A 23,850-nucleotide genomic window follows, 5' to 3' on the forward strand; every position below is an offset into this window, starting at 1 on the left:
CGATGCTTTTGTCAGAGCAGTATGATCTTATCTTAAAGTAGTCATGTGACACAGATATTAGAAGAGAGAATATAGTGTATTGGGATTTCAGGAAAAATTTAGTATTGCTATTTATTTTATTTTTTCTTAGTGAAGAAAGTGGTCTCTGTCTGTACACGACTACAGGTGTGAATCCGTCGTGAATTACGTATCTTGTATTCATCCGATAGCTGTTTTTTGTCAGCGACACGAAGCTCCGCCCACGGCCCCGCCCCGGATTTTTAAACTGACAGCCGATTGATTTTCATTTTGACGCAAACAAAGCATGTCCGTCCTGAAAGGAGAAAGCCGCCTCGCAGCGTGTTCGTGAAAAAAATATCTGTAGCAATCCGTATTGTATTTCTTTTGTATTTAAGCCTTTTAAAACACACACACACACACACGCACACACACACACGCACACACACACACACACACACACACACACACGCACACACACACACGCACACACACACACACACACACACACACACACACACGCACACGCACACACACACACTGTGTTAAACTTCCTTTCTTTATCATTGCTAACTTGTCGACAGTGACTTCCTCCTGGTCCTCCCCGGGGCCTGCTGCTGTCCAGGTGTGCGTGTTGTTTACAGTATGAAGCCCTATTAGGGCCATCGCTTGGTCTGGTGCACTCCATGCAGCGCTGAGCAGAATTGACAGACCAGTCTGGCTCCTTAATTACAACACCCCCCCTCTCTCCTCCCCACACCAGCTAATGATCAATAAAAGAGAGAGGCGAGAGAGAGTAGCTGGAGGTGGACAGAAGTAAGAGGGAGGTGATGCAGTAGGGGAAGAAAAAGCTAGAGGAAGAAGATGAACTAGAATGAGTTTGGTGTAGGTGGAGTAGGTGTGCGGAAGGCCAGAGGGCGAGCCTGGGGGGTCAAGACGCCCTCCGAGCTCCCCGCCTCTCCACCAAAGTCCTTAATGCCATGTGCTAAATGCTGCATAAACGGAGGGCACATTAGGGTGCAATAAACATGTTTTGATAAGGGCGCAAGGTTGTGAACAAGCTGGGCTCCCTTTGCGCTTCTCTCTCTCTCTCTCTCTCTCTCTCTCTCTCTCTCTCTCTCTCTCTCTCAGCTCAACAGCACTAGAGGGGCTCAATGAGTCACTCTGACACACATGGATACACTCTGAACACTGAGGCTGGAGCTGGTCCTGGCGGGCCAGCATCACAATACAAGCATTTGCATTCTGACCTAATTACGGACTGAAGCCCAACACAAGCAGCAATTTGGCGCTAAATGACTCCCCCGGCCGACAAGGTCATTACCCGGACCATTTTCAAATCAGTCTATATTGTTTTTAAAGCCCCGAAGGCCCTTTTTAGCGGTGCGAAAACATGGTGTGTTTACCAGTCTGGGGGGGCAAAATTAGAGGTGTTGGCTTGTACAGCATATCTTAGCCGGTTCTCGCGTTTGTCACACAAAATATACACAGTTCTTTTACAGCTTTTGTAGCGTGAAAGACAAATGTTCATCATCAAGCATGAAATTGCAGGCAATTAACAAACAGGAGTTTCACACTGCGGCCTGAAATGACTGTAATGTATATCTGAGGTCCGCCCACTCAACGGCTTCTGCCAAGTCAAAGGGACCCACTGGGCAATAAGACATGAGTTGGTGTGACCAGATGCACGCAGAGTGTACAATAGATGAGCATGAGCAAATTTATCTCCTTAGAGAATAAACTGAGGCTGGCAGCACGCACATCTACAGGTTTAGAGCACGCAGGCAGTCTGATATTCTATCCATCTCCTTAAGATCTGAGAAGAGAGCAGCCATCCCTAGTCAGACCTTCACAAGCCATTTTATCTTTCACACCCAGTTCAGTGAGTGGACGTTTTTTAACATCTGGTCACCAAATAGGACCAGAACATTTTTTTTAATTATCATTTTCACTGTGATTAACCGGCCCTGATGCTACGTCTGGCATTTTGAACCTGCTAGGGAAAGATGTCACTGTGCTTTAGTCTCTCTTTCTATTTAGTGCTGATGTGAATAAATGTTCTGTCGGGTCAAAAGACTTCCAAGAGGCGGACGAGGCTAAGGCCTCATTTAGACCTGGCATCAACCTGGGATCTGTATCTGGATGAGCATTAACAACAAATGAATGCATGGTGCAAATGCATTGAAATTGGGTCTTGAAGCGGTGTGAATGCAACTTGTACAGCGTCTATTCTTTGCCGCCTCAAATGGTTCTGCAGCCGACAAACTATAGTTTTGTCTTTGTCGATGGTCGTTAACGTGACTCATAAGGAAGATGAAATATTCAGGCAAACAGGAGGATTTTTTTTGTTTGGCTTTGTTGTGTCTCCGTCATCTCCGACTCCAGGAGTGGCCACGGCGTCTCGAAAAAAGCAGCAGGCAACAGGTGAGCTATGTCGGGTCGTAAGGTCAAGTGTTTTAATTATTTTGAAAACACGCATACGAAATAAGAGGAAAGACCAGGTAGAATCGCAGATCCTGCTTTCGACTTCGAAAGGTTATTTTGGCCGTTTTCTTTTGCGGGTCTTGACCTGGTGATGGTGCCAGAGGAAAAGTTAAGGGATAACCAAGGTTATTACATCCATCTGGGAAAGATGACTTGTGCATAATTTCATGGCAATTAATTCAATAACCCCCCCCCCCCCCCCGATCGACCATCCCCTAAAAGGCCAATGACATAAGGGGGAAACTAATTCTATGCTCTTGCTCCAGGGTGAGACACTTTACTGGGCTCGAGAAAAGCCTCAATAGACCCTTTTATTCTGTATTCAGAGCAATTTATCATACGTTCACAGTCAGAATAGAGCCCTTCTGTATAGAGCTCTTCAGGTCTGCATAATTTGAAAGTGACAAAAAAACAATTCTTCTCACTTTCAATGGGCCCTGCAGTTCAAATGTCTCAGGAAGTAGCTGCCGAGTAGAAAACATCATCATGTTTGCAATAACTCGGATGCCGAATCAACTGCGCAGTGGTAAGCAGTGCAGTTTAGAGGTCATCCTCCAAATGACACCTCTGATCGTTTTTTGATAGCTTTATGAAGCGCCGGCACAAACACACTTCACTCTGATTTATGGGTGAGCTGTGTGTAACGTCAGAGGCAGTTTTTGTTCGGAGTTTACAGTATGTGTGGCGTGATTGATTTTCCAAAGAGACATGCAGCATACTTTGGGTCTTTTAAGAGGGAAAACACACAGCACGCAGCTCACAACGCTCACAATGGACGATGATGGAGCGGGTTCGTTTTGCAACACTAGAAACATTACACATGGACACTAGAAACATTACACATGGACACTAGAAACATTACACATGGACACTAGAAACATTACACATGGACACTAGAAACATTAGAAACATTACACATGGACACTAGAAACATTACACATGGACACTAGAAACATTAGAAACATTACACATGGACACTAGAAACATTACACATGGACACTAGAAACATTACACATGGACACATTACACATGGACACTAGAAACATTACACATGGACACTAGAAACATTAGAAACATTACACATGGACACATTACACATGGACACTAGAAACATTACACATGGACACTAGAAACATTAGAAACATTACACATGGACACTAGAAACATTACACATGGACACTAGAAACATTACACATGGACACATTACACATGGACACTAGAAACATTACACATGGACACTAGAAACATTAGAAACATTACACATGGACACTAGAAACATTAGAAACATTACACATGGACACTAGAAACATTACACATGGACACTAGAAACATTACACATGGACACTAGAAACATTAGAAACATTACACATGGACACTAGAAACATTACACATGGACACTAGAAACACTAGAAACATTACACATGGACACTAGAAACATTACACATGGACAGCGATCTGCACATAACAGTCCTCAATAATGCCCTGTTGGAAATGGAAGTAAGTTTCCAGGAAATAATTGTGTAATTTGATTGTGTAATTAAAGGCACAATGCAACTTTTATTAAAACCCAAGCAAATGTTCATATCATATTGGTTAAACTGAATGCTGATTTCTGGCATTGTCTAGCTGACCTGCTGTGCACTAAAGCCTCTGTAGGTTATTAGCAATGAATTGGAAGTCATTAAGTGAAAGTTCACCAATTTAAACTGCCTCTATTTCCTATATTTAGTACCAGGATAATAACGATGTCTTTCGATAAAAAGATAGCTATCAAATTTCTTTAATTCTTCTTCTGTTTTTGTTTTTTTACAGCGACGTTGTTGTTTAAAAGTGAACAAAAATGTAATAACCTCAAGCCAGTGACCTTACATGATGAAAAAAAAACCCCGAACCCACCAATCCCCACCGCTGGCGTGGCCACTGTTACCTTACGTGCCCTTCACGGTATCTGTCATCCGCCCCAGCCAGCCGAATGGATGAGACAATGCATGCCAATAGTCTCCACCCCCCCCACCGCACCAGGACGCGGCGCTCGGCCTCATTTGTTTCCGGCGCACAATGAGAGAACAGGTTAGATACGGAGAGCCTTGGCAGATGGCCAAGCACTCCTGATAGTGACAACACTGGTGATGGTGTCCATTCAAAATGAGCTGGAGAAGAGTCTCTCCCTCTCCTCTCTCTCTCTCTCTCTCTCTCTCTCGCACTTCCTGTATCAGTTCTGAGGAGAAGGGTAATGAGCCCAGTCAGATTTCCCCATGGCTCAGCATAATGGGTCCGATGAGCGACTGGAGACACGACTGAAACCGGCGCTAGCGGAAATCACAGACTCTCTCTCTCACTTCTGAACTCGTAACATCCGGGGGCCTACATGAAAATAAAAAATAAAAGTCCATGCATGCTAAGATTTCATGCTGCTTTTTAGCCATCAGTTCATTTCCAGGGAAAACATGCAGAGGCTGATTCACCTCCGGCGGGCAATAGAGAGGAAAAACAGCACATATATGTGCAAATACAAACTCCAGAGCATCAAAAGCCACCACGGAGATGTCAACAACTGCAGAAACTCACGCCCCCGAGAGGAAAGAGCATCTAAGGCCTCGGAAGTCGAGCGTCCTTGATTCCTCTTTCCGAGTGTTGAGAGGGAGGGGCTAAGATGTGAGGGGAGGACGCAAGTGATACTGGTGGGTGCAGGTAAAGGGGATCGAGACGCACCGAGACTCTGGGGTGCAGGACTGAGACTGCACATTTAGACGCATTTAGAGTTTAAAGAGTGTGACCGCTCACTTATATGTGTGTGTTTTGTTTTTTAAGCTTTAAACGCATGGGTCTACCCAATGGATGAAGGAATGTTAACGCCCTCGAGCACTGCAGGTGCGGGTGGGTGGGTGGGTGGGTGACTCTTGTCTTGTTTGTGATCACATTCAATTCAATTCAATTCACTTTATTTTGTATAGCCCAATATCAAGCCTTCAGGAGAGCAACAGAGGAGGATCCCTCTCCCCGGATGGACAGATGTCATGTGTACAGAATGAACAGCATTACAGAGTTACATAAACACATTACATGAATATGACAATGTATGAATGGACCTCCACGATCCACGAAACAGAAGGAGGTAGAGAGGAGGGGGGGGCGATCAGCAGGGGCGCATCAGCAGGGCCAACGCGGGAGGCCGGCTCACCAGGCATCAGACACCGCCAGGTCCAATGGACCCTATGAGACGTGAAGTCACAACGACTCCGGGGAGGAAGCAGAGTTAGTGAGGTTCAGCGCCCGATGCTACATCGCTATCACCAGCAGCCGTCATACGGACCTAACCGTGGTTTCATCTCTCAGCGCCGTGCCCACGTTTTGTTTTCCTTTCTCCCCACCCAACCCTCTGCTGTTTGATGATGATGCAGCGGGTGAAGTTAGGCGTTCACATTTTGAGCTCCAAAGCCCAAAAGCCTTCTCTGCGGTGATGGTGGTGGGGGGGATATTTAGCACCTGATTAGCGGCAGTGAGGACAGAGTAGCCGGGCCATCTGCTTTACATTTGCTCCCGTGGACATGGATGCCAAGGACAGACTGGTGGACGCTGTCTTTCTGTGCCGATGTCCGCGTTGTGATAGAAATGGAAATCGAGTCGTCATGCAGACACAGTTACAGCAGCAAGCCCGTTCTTTAGAATAATTATAATTAACTAAACGTAGACGGGTTGTTCTCATAACACTCAAAAAGTAATCAAGCAGCATTATCTCGAAATGACCCGAGTATACTCCCACGAGCTGAAGGCTACTGCGCTGTTGAAATCATACGTTGCAGTTCAACATATTGCTCAGTGTATGTGCAGTGAAAACTGCTTCATTTTGATAATATCTAACTTTTTTTCTACATTACGTACTGTAATATTACCTGCCGCCCTGCATTATATGATACCATAAAAGATACGATTCAGAGCCTTTTAGAATTCATGGACAGCTGAATACGACACGGTACCCCGCTGTGGAGTGGATAAAGCAGAAGAACTCCAGTGGACATTGAATCGCTTAATCATACAGGGGGGGGGGAAATGCGATGCCACTCTCTCGCTCACGTTTTCTCTCCGCTATTCCATCCCAACAGCGAGACACAGAGTGCTCTCCTGCCCTCCAGAGGGGTCGACCTGCCGTGGTTGAGTGTCGTTGAGGAACCTGCTCACAGTCTGTGACGGCTGTGTGTTGCCACGGAGGGCCCCCGGGGTGGGAGTGGGGGGGGGGTGACTCTAGACTGCCTAGTTGACCACACCGCCGCCCGCTAGCGGTGCTCCCTTCTGAGGCCCTCACTCTCAATGCGGGGAGGGGACTTGAGAACGCTGTCACGATGAAAGCTTTTTAATGTCCTATCCCGTGCCCGAAGGTGAGCAAAAAGGATGCTTTTCCCATGCAACAAGAAAAATGAATTTTTAACTGCATTTTCCTTCCCGTCCTCGAATCGAAAATGTGCTGCTGCCTTTGGGGCGGCTTTGCGTTCGACTGCGAAAGCTTTTAGCGGCTAATATGGCGGCATTTGAACAACGGCACCTGAAAGTGCTGCGGAGGCCTTTTCATGAAAAGAGGGGGCAGGTAAAGGAACACGTCGTGTTCAAATGTGAGGCCTGGAGACGGGAGTAGGAATAGATATGAGTTCCATATGCTGTCGCCGTCCCTCCAAATACCTTTTGGCAAATAAATAAAGCTAACAGGCAATGACTTCTTCTTTAATTTTTATATATTTTTCAATGTACAGATCACGATCGCTACCTGATAAGTGGCGGATTTAATGCACTCTCGCTTCCCTTCTTAACGGAATATTAATGCAGGCTGCCATCCATGAGAATGACTCATTTACAAGCACGGGGAGGAAGCCGGGGACTCAAACCTGGATGAGGTTTGTCGCCTCGCTCGTTTGATAACAAGCACTCGAGTGTATTTACAAGGCAGAGCGAGTGAGATAAGTCTGCCGGTGTAATGACACTAAGCAGGTCAGGAATGTCTCTGCCTCCCGGGCGTGTTGCTGCTCATCTCCCCCCTACTGTTATCCCCTGCTCTGTCGCCGGGGCTGTGCTTCATCGTGCGGCCCACGACGTGTGCTTTCAAACCCCCCCTCCCTGTTCGGGGAAGCCTTCTCGCCGCTCTCTCACAGTGTGCTCAGATCTCAGAAAGAGGACGCGCTGCGGTCGCTTTCGCCCTCTCCTTTCGGCAGTGAGCGCGCGACCACACGCTGACGCGGCACCTCCTCTCCAATCTCGAAGTGTGTGGGAGTCAATCGGCAGGTGTGGGTGTTGGACACAAATTGGCCCATTCTCGTCCACGGGCTCCAACCTGCACGTTGGCCCGTGACCGAGAGCAACACTTGCGATGGCGTGCGGGAGGAAATATAGCTGAGAGGAGAGATTTCCTTGGCTGCAACTCAATAAGAACTACAATTTCTGTGTTTGCAGGGCTGAAAGAAATTTGTATTTCACACTTTTATTTCCCCGTTTTTCGTTATTTCACTTTTATAAGCTGCCCCCCCCCCCTCCCCCCCCCCCCCACACTCCCCATCCATTAAACCTCTCACTCGCTCCATCCTGCTTACCAGCCTCCCTCTCCTCTCATCAAATAAACCTGCCAACTCCAGTGTGATGTTCCCCCGGTAGTGTTTTATGCCTCGCATTATGACACATATAATCAGGCTGGCTGTTTGCACTACTTTGTTCAGCACAAATTGCTGCACCGATGGTCGCGCCGAAAGCACAGATGGGACGTGGACAGTTTTCCATCGGCTGTTCCGTACCACGGAGCCCAACACATCTGGCATGCGGCGAGAAGCATCTTTGCACTAATTTGTTTGTCACTATACATTGAAGGGACTATCTGTCATCCTGCCATGCTTTGGTTGCTGCATGATGTTTGAAGAACATGGCTAGTCATAAGTTTGGGGCGGCCCGGCTGGCTGGCCGGTCTCTTGGGACTCGCCATCTGACTACTGGAATGAAGGGGGGGGGGGGGAGGGGTGTGGGGGGGGGGGGGGGGGGTAGATGAGCGAAGGCAAAATAAAAAAAGAGTGGGAGGGGGGTCCCATTTTTTACATTAAAGCAACTGCTGTCAGGACTCAGCCAGCCGGACTCCCTCCTCAGCCCGTTCACACAGTGACACCCGGTACCTCAGAGCACGCTGCCAGGGAGCTACGGGCTTGGAGGCGGGGACAAGCCAGGGGCGCTCCAACTCACACCTGAAGCCACTCAGCTCGTCCCACGGCTGCAGCTCGTCAGCTCGTTGTATTCGGGGGGATAAAGATCAGGACTGTCTGTGTTGACGTTGCGAGTTCGTGCCATGATGTCCGTGGACTTTCCTCCTTGTGTCGTCACTGAACTTTCCCTCGTGTCTTTGCTGACTTTTTTTGTGTGGAGTATTTTCTTGGATTTTTTGGGGTTTGATGTTCGATCACCCGTGGACTAAGGGGACACTTTGAGTTTTTTGTGTTTCTTTTCTAAGCGACTTGTTGTGCTCAATAAACTACGCCGTGTGTTCGGCTAGAACTAAACCTTGCTGTTGTCGTGCGCTTGGGGTCAGAGACAAACCATAACAGTACGAACTCGCCATGACGACCCCAGCCGACACAGAGAGTGGATTGTCCAGCTCTGTTCAGGTTGCCCTTAGTAGGCAGCTGCATCTGACCAACACCCACTCTCACCAGCTGGAGGCGGCCTCCATTGCCGTGCAGAACCTCCAAGCCCAGGTCCAGCCGCTCCACGCTTCTGTGGAGATCCTGACTCGTCAGCAGGCGGCATCGGCAGACCAACAAGCCGAGATCCTGCTACAGCTGCGGGCGTTGACGATGGCCCTCACCACCCAGCCGCTGAACCAGCCTGTGAACCCGCCCCCTGTGTATCCCTCTCCGGTTAACCCTGCGGTTTCCAACCCAGTACCACGGGAGCCTAGCCTCTCCAGCCCCCGACCGTTCGAGGGTGATTTTGAGACTTGTGCCACCTTCATCATGCAGTGTGAGTTGGTTTTCACTCACCAGCCTAGCAGGTTCACCTCTGACACCGCTCGAGTCGCGTATGTGATTAACCTGCTCGCCGGCCGGGCAGCCCAGTGGGCTACCGCTTCCTGGGCCATGGGTGCCAGCTTCTGTCTCTCCTATAGGGAGTTTGTGGCAGAGCTACGTAAGGTGTTCCATCATCCAGCCAGTGGTCAGGACCCTGGTGCCCGGTTGAGCAGTATCCAACAGGGTGGTGGCAGAGTGGCGGACTACTCGGTGGAGTTCAGGTTGGCCGCTGCGGAGAGTGGGTGGAACGATCCTGCGCTTCGGGTCACCTTCCGGAGGGGGCTCAGTGAGGCGGTGAGAGACCAGCTAGCCACACGGGAGGAGTCCTCTTCCCTTGATGACCTCATCAACCTCGCCATCCGCATCGATGGACGCCTCTGTGAGAGGAGGCGGGAGCGAGTCCTCCGGGGATCCCTTCCCACCCCCCACAGACCCAGCACACAGGAGAGGACCCTCGCCGTAGCTCAACCTACTCCCCCTACTCCCGTCCTGCCCTCATCACAGACGACGACTGGCGAGGAACCCATGCAGCTGGGACGCATGCGCCTTAGCCCAACCGAACGGGAGGCCCGATTCAGGGCAGGCCTGTGTCTCTACTGTGGCCAGAAGGGACATCGCATCAGCGGCTGCCCCACCCGGCCAAAAGATTAGGCTCACCAGGACCTCGGGAGATCCTAGTGAGTCACCTTTCCTGTTCCCGTAGTCCTGCACCACCAAGCCGGCGGATTAGCGTCACCCTGGCCTGGGCGGATCAGCGGATTACAGTGGGGGCCCTCCTCGATTCTGGGGCGGATGAGTGTTTCCTGGACTCGGAGTTCGCTGCCCAGGCTAACATCCCGCTAGAAGCACTGGAGGAGCCCGTAGAGGCCTTTGCACTGGACAACCGCCATCTGGCCCGCATCACCCAGAGCACCCGTCCCATCTCCCTCACTGTGGCGGGAAACCATGTGGAGAACCGCAAGTTCTACCTGATCCAGTCCCCACTGGCCCCTGTGATCCTAGGGCACCCCTGGTTTGTACAGCATGAGCCACACATTGCCTGGTCCTCTGGGATGATACTGGAATGGAGTTCCTCCTGCCACGCCCAGTGTCTACAGGCAGCCCCCAGCCCGTTACCCCGACCAATCCCCAGTGTCCCTCCCCCGGACGTTTCCTCTATTCCTCCGGAGTACCACGATCTGGGAGAGGTTTTCAGCAAGACCCGGGCTCAGTCGCTCCCTCCACATAGGCCGTACGACTGTGCAATTGACCTCCGCCCTGGGGCTTCCCTACCCAGCAGTCGGCTGTACAGCCTGTCTATTCCGGAGAAGGCTTCGATGGACGAGTACATATCGGAGTCAGTGGCAGCAGGGCTCATTCGGCCGTCGTCCTCCCCGGTGGCAGCGGGCTTCTTCTTCGTGAAGAAGAAGGATGGGGGCCTCCGACCCTGTATTGACTATCGCCAACTGAACGACATAACGGTCAAGAACAAGTACCCCCTCCCCCTCATGAGTTCCACCCTTGAGCCCCTCACCCAGGCTACCATCTTCACCAAGCTGGATCTCCGGAGTGCCTACCACCTGGTTCGAATCAGGAAGGGGGACGAGTGGAAGACCGCCTTCAAGACACCCCGAGGTCACTACGAGTACCGGGTAATGCCGTTCGGCCTTACCAACGCCCCGGCGGTATTCCAGGCGCTCATGAACGACGTGCTCCGCGACATGCTGGACGAGTTTGTGGTCGTTTACCTTGACGACATCCTGGTCTTCTCCAGGACCCTCGAGGATCATGTCCAGCACGTCCGCCGGGTGCTCAAGCGTCTCCTCCTTAACCGGCTCTTCGTCAAGGCTGAGAAGTGCCGATTCCACTCAACCTCTGTCGACTACTTGGGCTTCGTTGTGGAGAAGGGTCAGACTCGGGCCGACCCCCGCAAGATCCAGGCTGTGGTGGACTGGCCGAACCCCACGTCGCGAAAGGAGTTGCAGAGCTTCCTCGGGTTTGCCAACTTCTACCGGAGGTTCATCCGGAACTACAGTGTCGTGGCGGAACCTCTCACCAGGCTGACCTCTCCCTCCCAGCCATTCATCTGGTCCCCAGCTACCGATGCCGCGTTTCTGGCTCTCAAGAGGAGGTTCACCAGCGCCCCAGTTCTACTCCATCCCGACCCTAAGAGGCAGTTCATTGTGGAGGTGGATGCCTCGGACACCGGCTTGGGGGCAGTTCTTTCCCAACGAGCCGTGGCGGATCAGAAGGTTCATCCCTGTGCGTTCTTCTCTCGCCGGTTCCTTCCTGCTGAGGAGAACTACGACATCGGGAACCGGGAGTTGCTGGCAGTGGTAGCTGCTCTGGGGGAGTGGCGCCATTGGCTGGAGGGGGCTGAGCAGCCGTTCACCATCTGGACGGATCATAAGAACTTGACTTTCATCCGGGCGACCAAGCGTCTCAATGGTCGACAGGCTCGGTGGGCCGGCTTCCTCAGTCGGTTCGATTTTTCTCTGACCTATCGTCCCGGTTCCCGCAACATTAAGGCAGATGCCCTGTCCCGACTACACCAAGGGAGGAGCCTGACTGCTGAGGAGTCAGTTCCCATCATCCCCAAGGGCAAGGTGGTTGGCATGGTGGCCTGGGGCATCGAGACAGTCGTGAGACAGGCGTTGCGCTCCCATCCTGCTCCGAGTGGCGTGCCCCCACGCCGTCTGTTTGTTCCGGAGTCGGTCAGGTCCCGAGTGCTTCAGTGGGGACATGCTAGCCAGTTTGCCTGCCATCCTGGCGTCCACCGCACCTTCACCTTTCTGGCTCGCCGTTTCTGGTGGCCTACTATGAGGAACGAGGTAAAGGACTTTGTACTGGCCTGCCCCGTTTGTGCCCGCAGCAAGGCCTCTCACCGGGCTCCCGCAGGGCTACTGCAGCCCCTTCCAGTTCCTAGCCGTCCCTGGTCCCACGTGGCATTGGACTTTGTGTCTGGACTTCCGCCCTCCCAGGGGAAGACGGTGATACTAACGGTAGTGGACCGTTTCAGTAAAGGGGTGCACCTGGTGGCCCTCCCTAAACTCCCTTCGGCGTTGGAGACGGCGGACCTCCTGACGAGCCACGTGTTCCGGCTTCATGGTCTCCCCCAGGACGTCGTCTCAGACAGAGGACCCCAGTTCATCTCCCAGGTATGGCGAGCATTTTACAAGGGGTTGGGCGCCTCTGTCAGTCTTTCCTCTGGTTATCACCCACAGACAAACGGACAGACTGAGAGGATGAACCAGAGCGTGGAGTCTGCGCTCCGTTGTGTGGCAGCCAGGAGACCATCCTCCTGGAGTCGGTTCCTCCCCTGGGTCGAGTACGCCATCAACTCCCTGGTCAGCTCCGCCACCGGCCTCTCCCCCTTCGAGGCGTCTCTGGGTTACCAGCCGCCGCTCTTTCCTGCTCAGCAGTCGGAAGTGGCAGTTCCCTCCGTGCAGACCCATCTGAACAGGTGTCGTCGTATCTGGGAGGTCACCAGAGCCGCCTTACTCCGAGCAGCTGAACGTGGCAGCCGAGGAGCCAACCGTCGCCGGAACCCAGCGCCCGCATACCAACTGGGGCAGAAGGTTTGGCTGTCCAAGGATCTTCCCCTGCAGTCAACCGCTAAGAAGCTGGATCCCCGGTTCGTTGGACCCTTTGAGATCACAAGGGTGCTCAGTCCTGCAGCGGTGAGGCTGAGACTTCCAACCTCCATGAGGATCCATCCAGTGTTCCATGTGTCGCGAATTAAACCTGTCTCCCACAGTCCCCTGATGCCTCCTGCCCCAGTTCCACCTCCCCCTAAGATCGTAGATGGGCACCCTCAGTGGAAGGTTCGCCGACTGATGGATGTTCGCCGACGAGGACGTGGGTACCAGTTTCTGGTGGACTGGGTGGGCTATGGTCCGGAGGAACGAAGCTGGGTGTCCCGCCAGCTCATCATGGACCCAGGACTGTTGACTGACTTTTATCAGGCCCATCCCGAGAAGCCTGGCAAGTCGCCAGGTGGCTCCCGTAGAGGGGGGGGTATTGTCAGGACTCAGCCAGCCGGACTCCCTCCTCAGCCCGTTCACACAGTGACACCCGGTACCTCAGAGCACGCTGCCAGGGAGCTACGGGCTTGGAGGCGGGGACAAGCCAGGGGCGCTCCAACTCACACCTGAAGCCACTCAGCTCGTCCCACGGCTGCAGCTCGTCAGCTCGTTGTATTCGGGGGGATAAAGATCAGGACTGTCTGTGTTGACGTTGCGAGTTCGTGCCATGATGTCCGTGGACTTTCCTCCTTGTGTCATCACTGAACTTTCCCTCGTGTCTTAGCTGACTTTTTTTGTGTGGAGTATTTTCTTGGATTTTTTGGGGTTTGATGTTCGATCACCCGTGGACTAAGGGGACACTTTGAGTTTTTTGTGTTTCTTTTCTAAGCGACTTGTTGTGCTCAATAAACTACGCCGTGTGTTCGGCTAGAACTAAACCTTGCTGTTGTCGTGCGCTTGGGGTCAGAGACAAACCATAACAACTGCTTCACACTCAAGGAGAGGATCTATTTTCAATTCCAGGAGTTAACACCCCCCTTAGCTACACTGAATATCAATATTTAGTTATTGGCACATTTACCTCTCACAAGATGTTGTCATTTCTGAACCAACGCCTTCTCAAACAGAGATGGAAAAGAAATGACGACTGTCAGTGGGAGTTTTTTTTAAACAGCTGTTTCTAGGTAGCTCATTAAGCAAACATGAACATGCTGCTACGGCAGTTTTTTTTGTTTTTTACTGTTTTAAACAGCTAACATTAACCCAAACTCTTGATAGCATCCAGGACCAGCTTTTAAAGCAGTGAGGAATGAACTATTTGTGAATGTTTCTTTTGTTGCCTACAGAGTTAACGATGTGGCCTTGAAAGAGGGTAGTAAACTAGTTGGGGGGGGGGGTTTGGGAAGGCTACAGATAAAACCAAGAGATACAAAAACAGACCACCTTCCAAGTCCGCCATGCCTTGTGACGGCTGCTAAGCCTTGGTTGTAGAATGGCTGTTTGTTGTCATGGGCCACAACAGCTGTGGGAATATCTGGGTCTCCACTTGAGGTTTCTCAGCCTGTCTTTCTGTCTACACAATCCAAGAATTGGGAAGAAAAAAAAAGGTGATAAATGCAATCTGACAGCTCATAATATCCGCTTTCCCATTCTGTGCTCTACGTTTAGTGTGATTCTAAGTCAATTAAAGAACTGTTTGATGTTGATGAGTTCAGACTTGTAAATTAAGCAACAGTCTGCTACTTTAGCTAGTTGACACCGTTGGTCTTCATGTCCGCCTTCACACCAGCAGCCTCCTCCAGGCCACAGAGCTTCACTGGGAAGATTGCCGTTGCTATTTGCAGATAGGAAGGGAGTATTGTAAACTCAACTTTGGATAAACAGACACTTTTGAGGATATATTTTTATCCAAAATACAATAACATGAAAGAAGACTGGAAGGGGGACAGGAAAATTGGGACTTTTGAGTGAAATGTAAATGGCGCGGCGCTCGCACAGAAATCTATTTCTCAGGGAGGGGAGAAGAAAAAAAACACTTATCTGTCGACAAGCACTTTCCTTGGCTACTTAAGAATGACATTAATATTGCAGAGTGGATGACTCTGTGGTAATACTGTCTGCAAAGGGACTTGGAAAGTTCCAGGGCACTCAGTATCTTCGAAATATCAGTTGTACCTTTACGGAAATTGAAAAGGTGCGCGAGTGTTAGCCCAATCGTGTCCTAAGTAACCGAAAAACAAATTCATGTAGAGAAAGCTGGAAACTACATAAGAGGGTAGAGCTGGAAAATATGATTTCCTGTAATTTAATGGACTGAATGGAGTGTGTGTGTGGGGGGGGGGCGATTGGCACAATTGGGAGAGACATTATGTTCTCTGAAAGATTCTTCACAAAAATCTAAAATTCAATATTATATATATACAGTACACCTGTGGCCTCCGCTTGCGTGTCGCATTGAGGAGCACATCACTGCACAGCTGCTTTAATGCACAGCTCTTTACAAAAAAAGTAATGGAAATTGAACATTCAGAGCCTTCGCATGAAACAATTTACAGTGAAGCAGAACTTAGGAGAGAGAGAGAGGGAGAGAAAACAGAGATGGTATATTTAGTTCTCAAACTGTCACCAATGTCTGAGCCGTGTGCTGACTCATGGAGCGGTAGAACGTGGCCGCGCACACACATTAAAAAAGCTTTCGCTGTACTGCTTTGATTGGGTGCCACTGAGATGAAGGTGTGTTGTGTCATCGCAAATCGCAATCTTTAATGTTCTCTGTCCCCATGTGCTGAAGCTCCACGTCTTCCCTATCACTGCGTGTTGAAGCTTTATGATATCCATATTGACCTGAAAAAAAAAGGTCACGGTGCCAGTCAACGGAAGGTCTTGGATTTACATTTTCAGAGTGCGACAACCTTCAAATTTTGGAAGTATGGGAAAAGAATATAGCATTGCAAGATTTCGCAGCTCCCTGTTCCCTTATTATAAATTGTGCTGTATAAATGGCATCACATTATTTTACAGCAGTTAATGGCAATATCAACAAATTAATAATAATCGAAAAAAGAAGAAATATATGGCAGATTACTTTTATTTCAATCAATTTGGTGTATACAATGTGATCGATGCCCTTTACTGTTTCCAACAGTATCCAACAAACATTTGAATGGCTGGAAGATTTTTGGAATATGACTCTCCATTCCTTATTTAAAGCCCTCCCTCCACTCATAATGAGCTTAAATACGAGTTTAAAATGACATGCCGCCACCACAGAAACAATCTAACGTTCGGTTTTCGGCAACAATACCACTTAGTAAGGTTTAGGTGAAACATCCTGGTTGTGCGTAAAATACGTATATGTATTAAATTTGGAAATCACGTAAAATCAGATTAATTTGATTTGAATGTTTTGAGGTTCCCTTTGCAGAATTACTGATGTGCAAACTTTGACAGTAGTCGGAATGGAGGAAAGTCTTGTGAATCTTGAAATTAAAATATTTTGCATAGCCGTGTTCTTTTTTCATTCACGAGGGAGATAAAGCGTAGTATAAATATGCATTTTTAATTAGGTTTCCTGAAACTATTTTGGTTGGTCGGTGTTGTGAAAGTGAAAAGGGTTCTTTAAAGAACATATATGAAAACCTTATGACTCAGTATCTTGCAGGGATGGGTAATCACGCCCAAATTCAGCTGCATAAAAAGAGTCTGTCACTCTTTCAGGCCCACATAAAGCATTAGAAGTTGAATTCACGGGGTTATTGTAGGTGGCTTCAAACTGGAGTCAAAGTCTCCAGCAGCAATCACACCGCATTTAAACTGCATATAAAAAGGAGCTAACGAAGCCAAACATAGCAAGGCCAACGTCACACGGAGGTAAAAGGGACAATTATTCTGAGGGGGGCATCATGAAGTCTTATCCCAACTACTCCAAAATCTCTTTCATTCACGCAAGCTCCCCCCCCCCCCCCCCGCATCACCTTCTGCGAGCCTCGGATCCACAAGCCAGCACTACTCTTCCACCACGGTAGCAGACGAGGAATGAATGATGAGTAATCGCGTCGGAGAGTAAGGTCATTACCGAGGCGTTGAAGTTTCAATCGGAACGCCGGAGGCTTCATTTGTGCCTGCTTTCACGACTCCCTTTGACTTTGAAGTGTGCGGCACACCTGACTCTTACCGGGGAGACCGGTGTCTCGTTTGCGCTTTTTCAAGCCGAAGCCTGCTGATCTATTTTGAGAAGGGCCTTCACAATGCTTCCCTGAATGCCGGATGGAAGCAAAATGGAACGTTTTGTGCGTTCTTGTGTAGCGTCGTCTTGCCCACAGTGTTTATCGCTGCAGAGAAGGAGCGAGACGGAAATGTGTGTTTTTTGCGCAGAAACGTCAGTGTGGCGTTTAATATCTCGAGATTTGTCAAGCCGATATTTGGATCTGATGATGAGCACTATTACCTCCTTAGCGGCAAATGTAAATATCCATAATCTTAATAAAAGGCCGTTTGAATGGCGGCCATATTGGAGGTCAGTATTCCTGTTATGTTCTTTATTTTGATTTATGATCTAATGTCTCAAAGGCGCATCTTAGCTAGCGTATAGTCATAGTCGCTGGCCAGTGCTTGCTGTCAATCAAATAGATGCGTGATGTAATTCAAACGCCACAAGCTTGCAAGCTTTATTTTAGTAGATCTACATCTTAAGGCAGAGTTCACCCCAAAATCTAATTTACACATATTTCCTCTTGCCTATACTGCCATTTATCAATCTAGATTGTTTTGGTGTGATTTGCCTTGTTTTGGGGATATGGGGCATAGAGATGTCTGCTTTCTCCCCAATACAATGGGACTTTATTGCACTCGGCTTGTTGTGCCGAGTTTGTATTTTTTTGCAGCTCAGCTGAGGACATTGACATCTTGTGCTGTCGCGTCTCCATTAGTCGGTGCACGCTTACTTCGGTGCAGTGATACGGTCGGCGGGTGTAGTAAAAAGAAGATAGTCTGTGTTACTACAGCTGAATAACACTGCAGGTACATGTGTATTTGTGGGTGAACTGTCCCTTGAAGACATTTTGTAGTGTAATAAATTTTTTCTATGCCTAAATTTGGAAAGATTCAACACCATCAGCCTTTTACATTTACTTTCACTTGTTGTCCTCAGCGACACCCACACTGCATCAACATCTTTTCTCCTTACTTTTTATTTGCGCACAGCTGAGTCACCAAGGGACCTCCATGACACGAGGCGTGGTTGCTAGGAGACCTGTGATGCAACTCCAGAGCCTTATCGCAGTATTATTATCATTTCCGACAGAGGTGTTTTATGAGTTGGAAGACATCAAACTCCTTCCTGCGTCCTCACTTAAATGTCTGCTCTGAATCACTCTGTGGTTTCATTTACTCTGATCTCAAGTGGAAAGCTGCTATTTCGAGGAGGATACCACACACTTAGTCATTTGTAAGGGTGCGCTTGTTTTGTGCACTACAAGAGAGCGTTGTGATATCATCCCGGGTGTAATCAGGTGAAAACCGATTCTAAATAAACCAAATAATATAACACATGCGTCCCTCAGAGGGAATGTTTAAGTCTTCCACGGAGTAAATAATGGAATCAGAGATGTTATCCGCTGTCTGTGTATCTTCTGGTGCATGACCCAAAACAGACAAGGCCATGAAATGGAACACCAGCTTAGTATTGCTCGAGTAGATGCAGATGCGTGGAAACAAATGGAGTTTGGCACTGCTACCCAACATCGCTGTGTATGATACAGTGTGTCCTAAATGCTCTCTGACAGTAATACAAGCCTTTGTCTGTTTAGATCCGTGTAGCGATACGGATCGGAGGCGAGGAGAGCGCTACGTCCTTACAGCCTACTGTTAGTATTGTGAGGCCTTTGGCTTTGTTTTAAGTTTGGCTTTCCGCATCCAAAGAAAATAGAACTCCCTGTCCTTGGTGACTGTCAGCACAACCCCTCCTTCTCCTGCCGTTGTAAAAATAATTGTTTAGTTTTTCTCCTCCTGGTGAAAGCGGAGCGCGTGGCAGAAACCTCCGGTTCTGAAAAGTAAAGCCAATGTTCGAGCGCCTTAAATTTGCATTCCCTCTACTGGCCAGCAGGGGGGCGACTCCTCTGGTTGAAACAAGTCCGATCGGATAGAAGTCTATTAGAAAATGACTCAAAAGCAGGGTATACCGTAGGGCGGGGTCACCTTGTGATTGACAGGTCGCTGCTGCTACCAGAGTCCTATAGGGCGTCTCTACGTCTCTCACGGCAGTCCAAATATGGGGACTTCCGTTCACTGGTTGCAAAGAACAAAGATGGCGACGGGCAAAATTACGAAATTTAAAGTCTCAAAAAACGTCAGTCCACAAACCAATGGGTGGTGTCACGACTATAACCTCCACTTTTGTATCCAGTCGTGGGGCTGCAGTAAGAGCAGTACTGAAGTGTATATGGGATGGGAGGGCGGTGTCTCTTGTTATCCTCATTGGATTCGGGGAAGTTCACACTGCCGCAATAATGCGAGCGAGTTAAGCTTTCAAGTAAGAGCCGCGGCTGTCATTTTAAGCCAGCAAAAAAAGGATGGCCACCGGCTAGTAGTGTGAAGGCTGCTTTTGTCTGTCTCAAATCAAAGACCCAATGTCTGGAAAATCACTAAGAACTCTTGAGCGGGGAATCTGCAACCGTCGTCGTTGTAAGCTGCATGTGTCGCGTGGGAACAAAAAGCAACCGTAGTGTACGGATGGTCTTTTTCAGTAGCACATGTAAACGGTTTCATGAACTGGCTGTAGTCTGCACTCCCTGTTGGGTGTTGAGGAATAAATGGAAGAGGTAATAATAAGGATAATGGATGAATTCAGATTTTCTTAATGAGGACCGTTTAGACGACGCGCGTCCTTGTAACCAGTGCCTTTTGCTCCGTGTTATTGTCTCCCTCCGTCTCCCACCTCCCCCCACTGCCCGTGTGCATGCTGCTGTAAGCCTATCCTCTCCACCTGGCTGCCTGTCGCGCTGCCTGTCAGAATGAATATCTACCTATCAATCTGTGAGTGTGTCCGCCTGCGTGTGGTGATAAGGAGCCGTGGGTGTCTGTAGCCCTGACACCGGCTGATTTATGCCGGCCTCTTTCCCTTTAGGGGGCCCGATTTGTGAGAAAATCCCCAACGAATCATGCTGACTTTGTGTGAGTGTGTGTGTGTGTGTGTGTGTTTGTCTGGCTGTTTGCGTGCGTGTGTGTGCTGTGCCAGGATCGTCTGTCAAAACAAAGATGACAGGGAGCTGTAACACTTTTATTGTCATATTTCGACATCCTGTACATCACTCACACCTGTTTTAATATTTGAATTGCATTTTCAGAAACAACGTAAAGGGGAAGGTATTCATTTAGAGAAACACGCCCGAGCCTCTGCCACCGGCCACATGGGTGGAATCAATAAGCAACTCAACTTATAGGTTGATGAAATGCATGTGAGAAACGGCCCGAGATCCGTTTCTCAGTGTGTGTCTTTCATATTTTATGTTATTCAATCAATTTAGATGATTCTTGCTAAGCTTTACTCATCTGATGCAAATCGAGAAAACTATCAATATCAACCCCCCAACTTTAAAAACACAAACAAGCCCAAAAATAACATTACAAAAATCCCAAATTAAAGCTTGCATAGCGTTTTCTACGACTGTAAAGACTCGACTGCTAGGAAGTCCCCGTCAAGTTAAGGTTTTCTTTGCCCCCGACACGAGTCGCCCAATGTTGAGTAGCTCCTGACGAATTGAATGAATGAATGATCTGAGCTGAAATGAAAGGAATGCATACAAATCAGGCCTTTTGCTGACGTTTTACTGCTGCGTGGTGTCGGGGCTCAGCCGGGGGAGGAGAGTTGACCACGGCCGCGCTCGGTTGCGTTGCTTTGCATGAAAGCTTCACAAGTGAGAACAGCCGTGTGACAGCTGACGTTAAAGCGCAGGGATCAGGGCTCGATATCGCCAATACGGATCAGATTACCAGCGTGCTTATTGGGCCCGTTAGCGGCCGTTTGGGATCAGACAGGGACGCCTCCCTGGTGAGTTTGAATGCGGACGACAGTCAGGATTCGCCTGCCAGCTCAAACCAGGATCTCAGTTGCTGTTGATGGTCCAGGCTTTTGTGACAGTTTACGACTCATCTGGTCTTAATCTGTACTGATGCTCACCCGTTCGCATCAGTACAGATGGGCAACGAAGGCGTTCCGCTCTCTGAACATGACCGACCATTACGGGTCAAGGCAACTGTTCCAGCCCGACCTCGGTGGACCCAGTCGTTGATCACAGGGTGACTGCTATCTGAGTGGGTCTGCCCCCCATTCGCCAGAAGCTACTCTCAGAGAAATCCACAGCACTCAGCCTTCCAGATTGACTTGGATCAAGTGTGCTAACAGGCAGGGGACAGACGGAACGGATGGGTGGCATTCAGGGGCTGCCTCTGCACCAGGTTATTCAACACTCAATGATATTTATCCCCACTTTTTTTTGTTTTCTTTTTCCAGTTCTGTCGCCGTGTTCCGAGGCGAGCGACTGGGAGGACGGAGGATTGAATGTACATGCAACGCACCCAGAGCCTGTTTGCCAAGATAATTAAATTCTCAAAGGATGCAAGGAGACGCAACACGTAAATTAATTTGGGCTGCAGCAACAGATGGGATTTATGCCGCTTTGGCGGGAGCATTCACTTCCAGAACAAATAAATGGGATGTTTTTGAGATTAATTACTGTTCCAGCGCGCTATTAAAGGGTATCAGTTATCGGATGACTTTGGAATACACACTTGGCTCTTTTGATGTGTTAATGATGACAAAGTCAATCCTCCTCCCTGCCGTGGAGGAGTTAGAAAGAGAGAAGAGACAGAAATAGAATGAGAAAAGAGCAAAGAGCATGAATGAGCAAAAAGAGGATGTAGAGAAAGGAAAGACGTGTGGGGGAATAAATCACAGAGTAACAGTTCAAACTCATGAAATAACGTCAATTCTATATCAAACGGGTTAATATGAAGGTTATGGCCTTCATGGTTCAGACACTAAAGCATTCCTGTTCTTATTCCCCATTCAGCATCCCTGAGAAGGGTTCAAGTGGAGGTTCACATGGTGCCCAAGGCTCGCTCAGGCTACCGTAACAAACTACAAGCTTCATTCACTTCAAATGAAGCAACGGGGCCCCGAAATGTAGGCCAGAACCACAGCAGACATGACTGACTGTGGCTCAGTCTCTCCTCTGTTGTAATGCAGGGCTGGATTTAATAGTCCGGGTGTTAATCCGTGTCAAGGAAGGCAGAAAAGGCCCATTTGACATGGGCTAACTTCCCTCTGTAATTAGAAAACCTCATTAAGTTCATTAAGTCATTCCTTGTGTTGGGGGATTTGTTTTACATGCGTCGCCAGCAGACTCAGGCCACCGCTGGCAGAATGTGGGCTAACTGATGCTGCAGCCTCTGAATGAAGTATACGGCGTGGGAAGCATTTGGGATGACAAAAAAAAGAAAAGCACAAGCAACCTTTAAATGATAAAAAGCACCTCAAATGTTTGGGAAAACCTTAAAAAATGAGGGGCCTTGGCTGCAGCTATCGGTTTAATATCATATCAGCACCATTTTGATGGGGAAGGATATCATTGTGACACATTCCTGAGAGGCCCCTTGTTTTTTCTATTTATCAGAGGCCTTGAGCACACAGGGTGGGGGGTGGGTGGGGGGGAAAAGAGGGCGAGAGAGCCTTGTGCGGCCTCGAAAAGCATCACAGTAACGGATGACTAGATGCCACCGCCAGAGGCCCTCTGTTTTTTTTTTTCTCTTTTTTTTCCAGTTTTGGCTCCTGGACCCAATGATTCCAATTTGGGTGTCAGTGAGAGCAGCGATTCATCATTGGCTGGATTACTTAGTGGGCCGAGAGCAGTGGGCTATTCATTTCAGTAGCTGCCACAACCCCGGCCAGAGAGACGCCACCGCTGCTGCAAAACGAAGACCCGGCGGGGGGGGGGGGGGGGGAACCCAAAGAACTCATTCACGTGCACGCAGGTATACTCTCTGGAGGTAGGCAATGTAATTTGTCCCTCAGGAGCAGAAACACAGAATCAAGTTCAAATTAACAGACCGAATATGGGTTGATCTCTGGTGTCATAGGTTGCATTTAAGAAAAAGAAGAAGAAATTGTTGAGACATTTTGGGAACTACGCTGAATCGCTTTCAAGGGGAGGGTGAAATGAGAGGATTCTGACCACTTTGGTTAGCTTAGCTTAGCTTAGCAGCTAGCCTGCCTCTTTCTGATCACAAAGTCAGCCTACCAACACGTCTCAAGTTCACCAACTATTAAGAGACTGGCTTTTTGCTGGTGGTTCTGTGAGATTATGTGTCGGAGTCAGCTCTGTACGAAACTATGCAGGTAAACACACACACACACACACACACACACACACACACACACACACACACACACACACACACACACACCCCTGCCAGGCCTAAACACCACCATGTGCCGATGAGACAGAGAAACCAGTTGCTTCCCCGCAGGTGAAAAACAAGGTAGACATCCTCATACTGTGCCTCACAGTGTGCTGCTCAACACGCCTCTCAGTGGCATCAACATAAATCTGCAGTATGTGCTCGTCCGTGATCCGCATGATTTAATGCCCCGCAATGAATATCGGAGCCTCTATTCATTTCGGGGAGGGGGCAACAACAGAAGCAAACGCACTCGCGCAGGGGGGATTAAAAGGGTTATTTCAGAATGGTAAATGGGGCACCTCGAGGTAAAATAGAATATTCCTCTGTCTTGCGGTGGCACACTTTTACTTTGGTCAGAGAAAACAAAGAAGCAAAGG

At 49.0% G+C, this 23,850-nt stretch overlaps 1 protein-coding gene across 1 annotated transcript in view; it reads right to left on the reverse strand.

Moving 5' to 3' along the window:
• The window catches only part of adarb2 (adenosine deaminase RNA specific B2 (inactive)), a 154,857-nt gene that overhangs the window by 57,357 nt on the left and 73,650 nt on the right, over positions 1-23,850 (reverse strand). The window lies entirely within an intron of this gene.

Source organism: Cyclopterus lumpus, chromosome 20, assembly GCF_009769545.1.
Source record: "Cyclopterus lumpus isolate fCycLum1 chromosome 20, fCycLum1.pri, whole genome shotgun sequence".
Classification (NCBI taxonomy): Eukaryota; Metazoa; Chordata; class Actinopteri; order Perciformes; family Cyclopteridae; genus Cyclopterus; species Cyclopterus lumpus.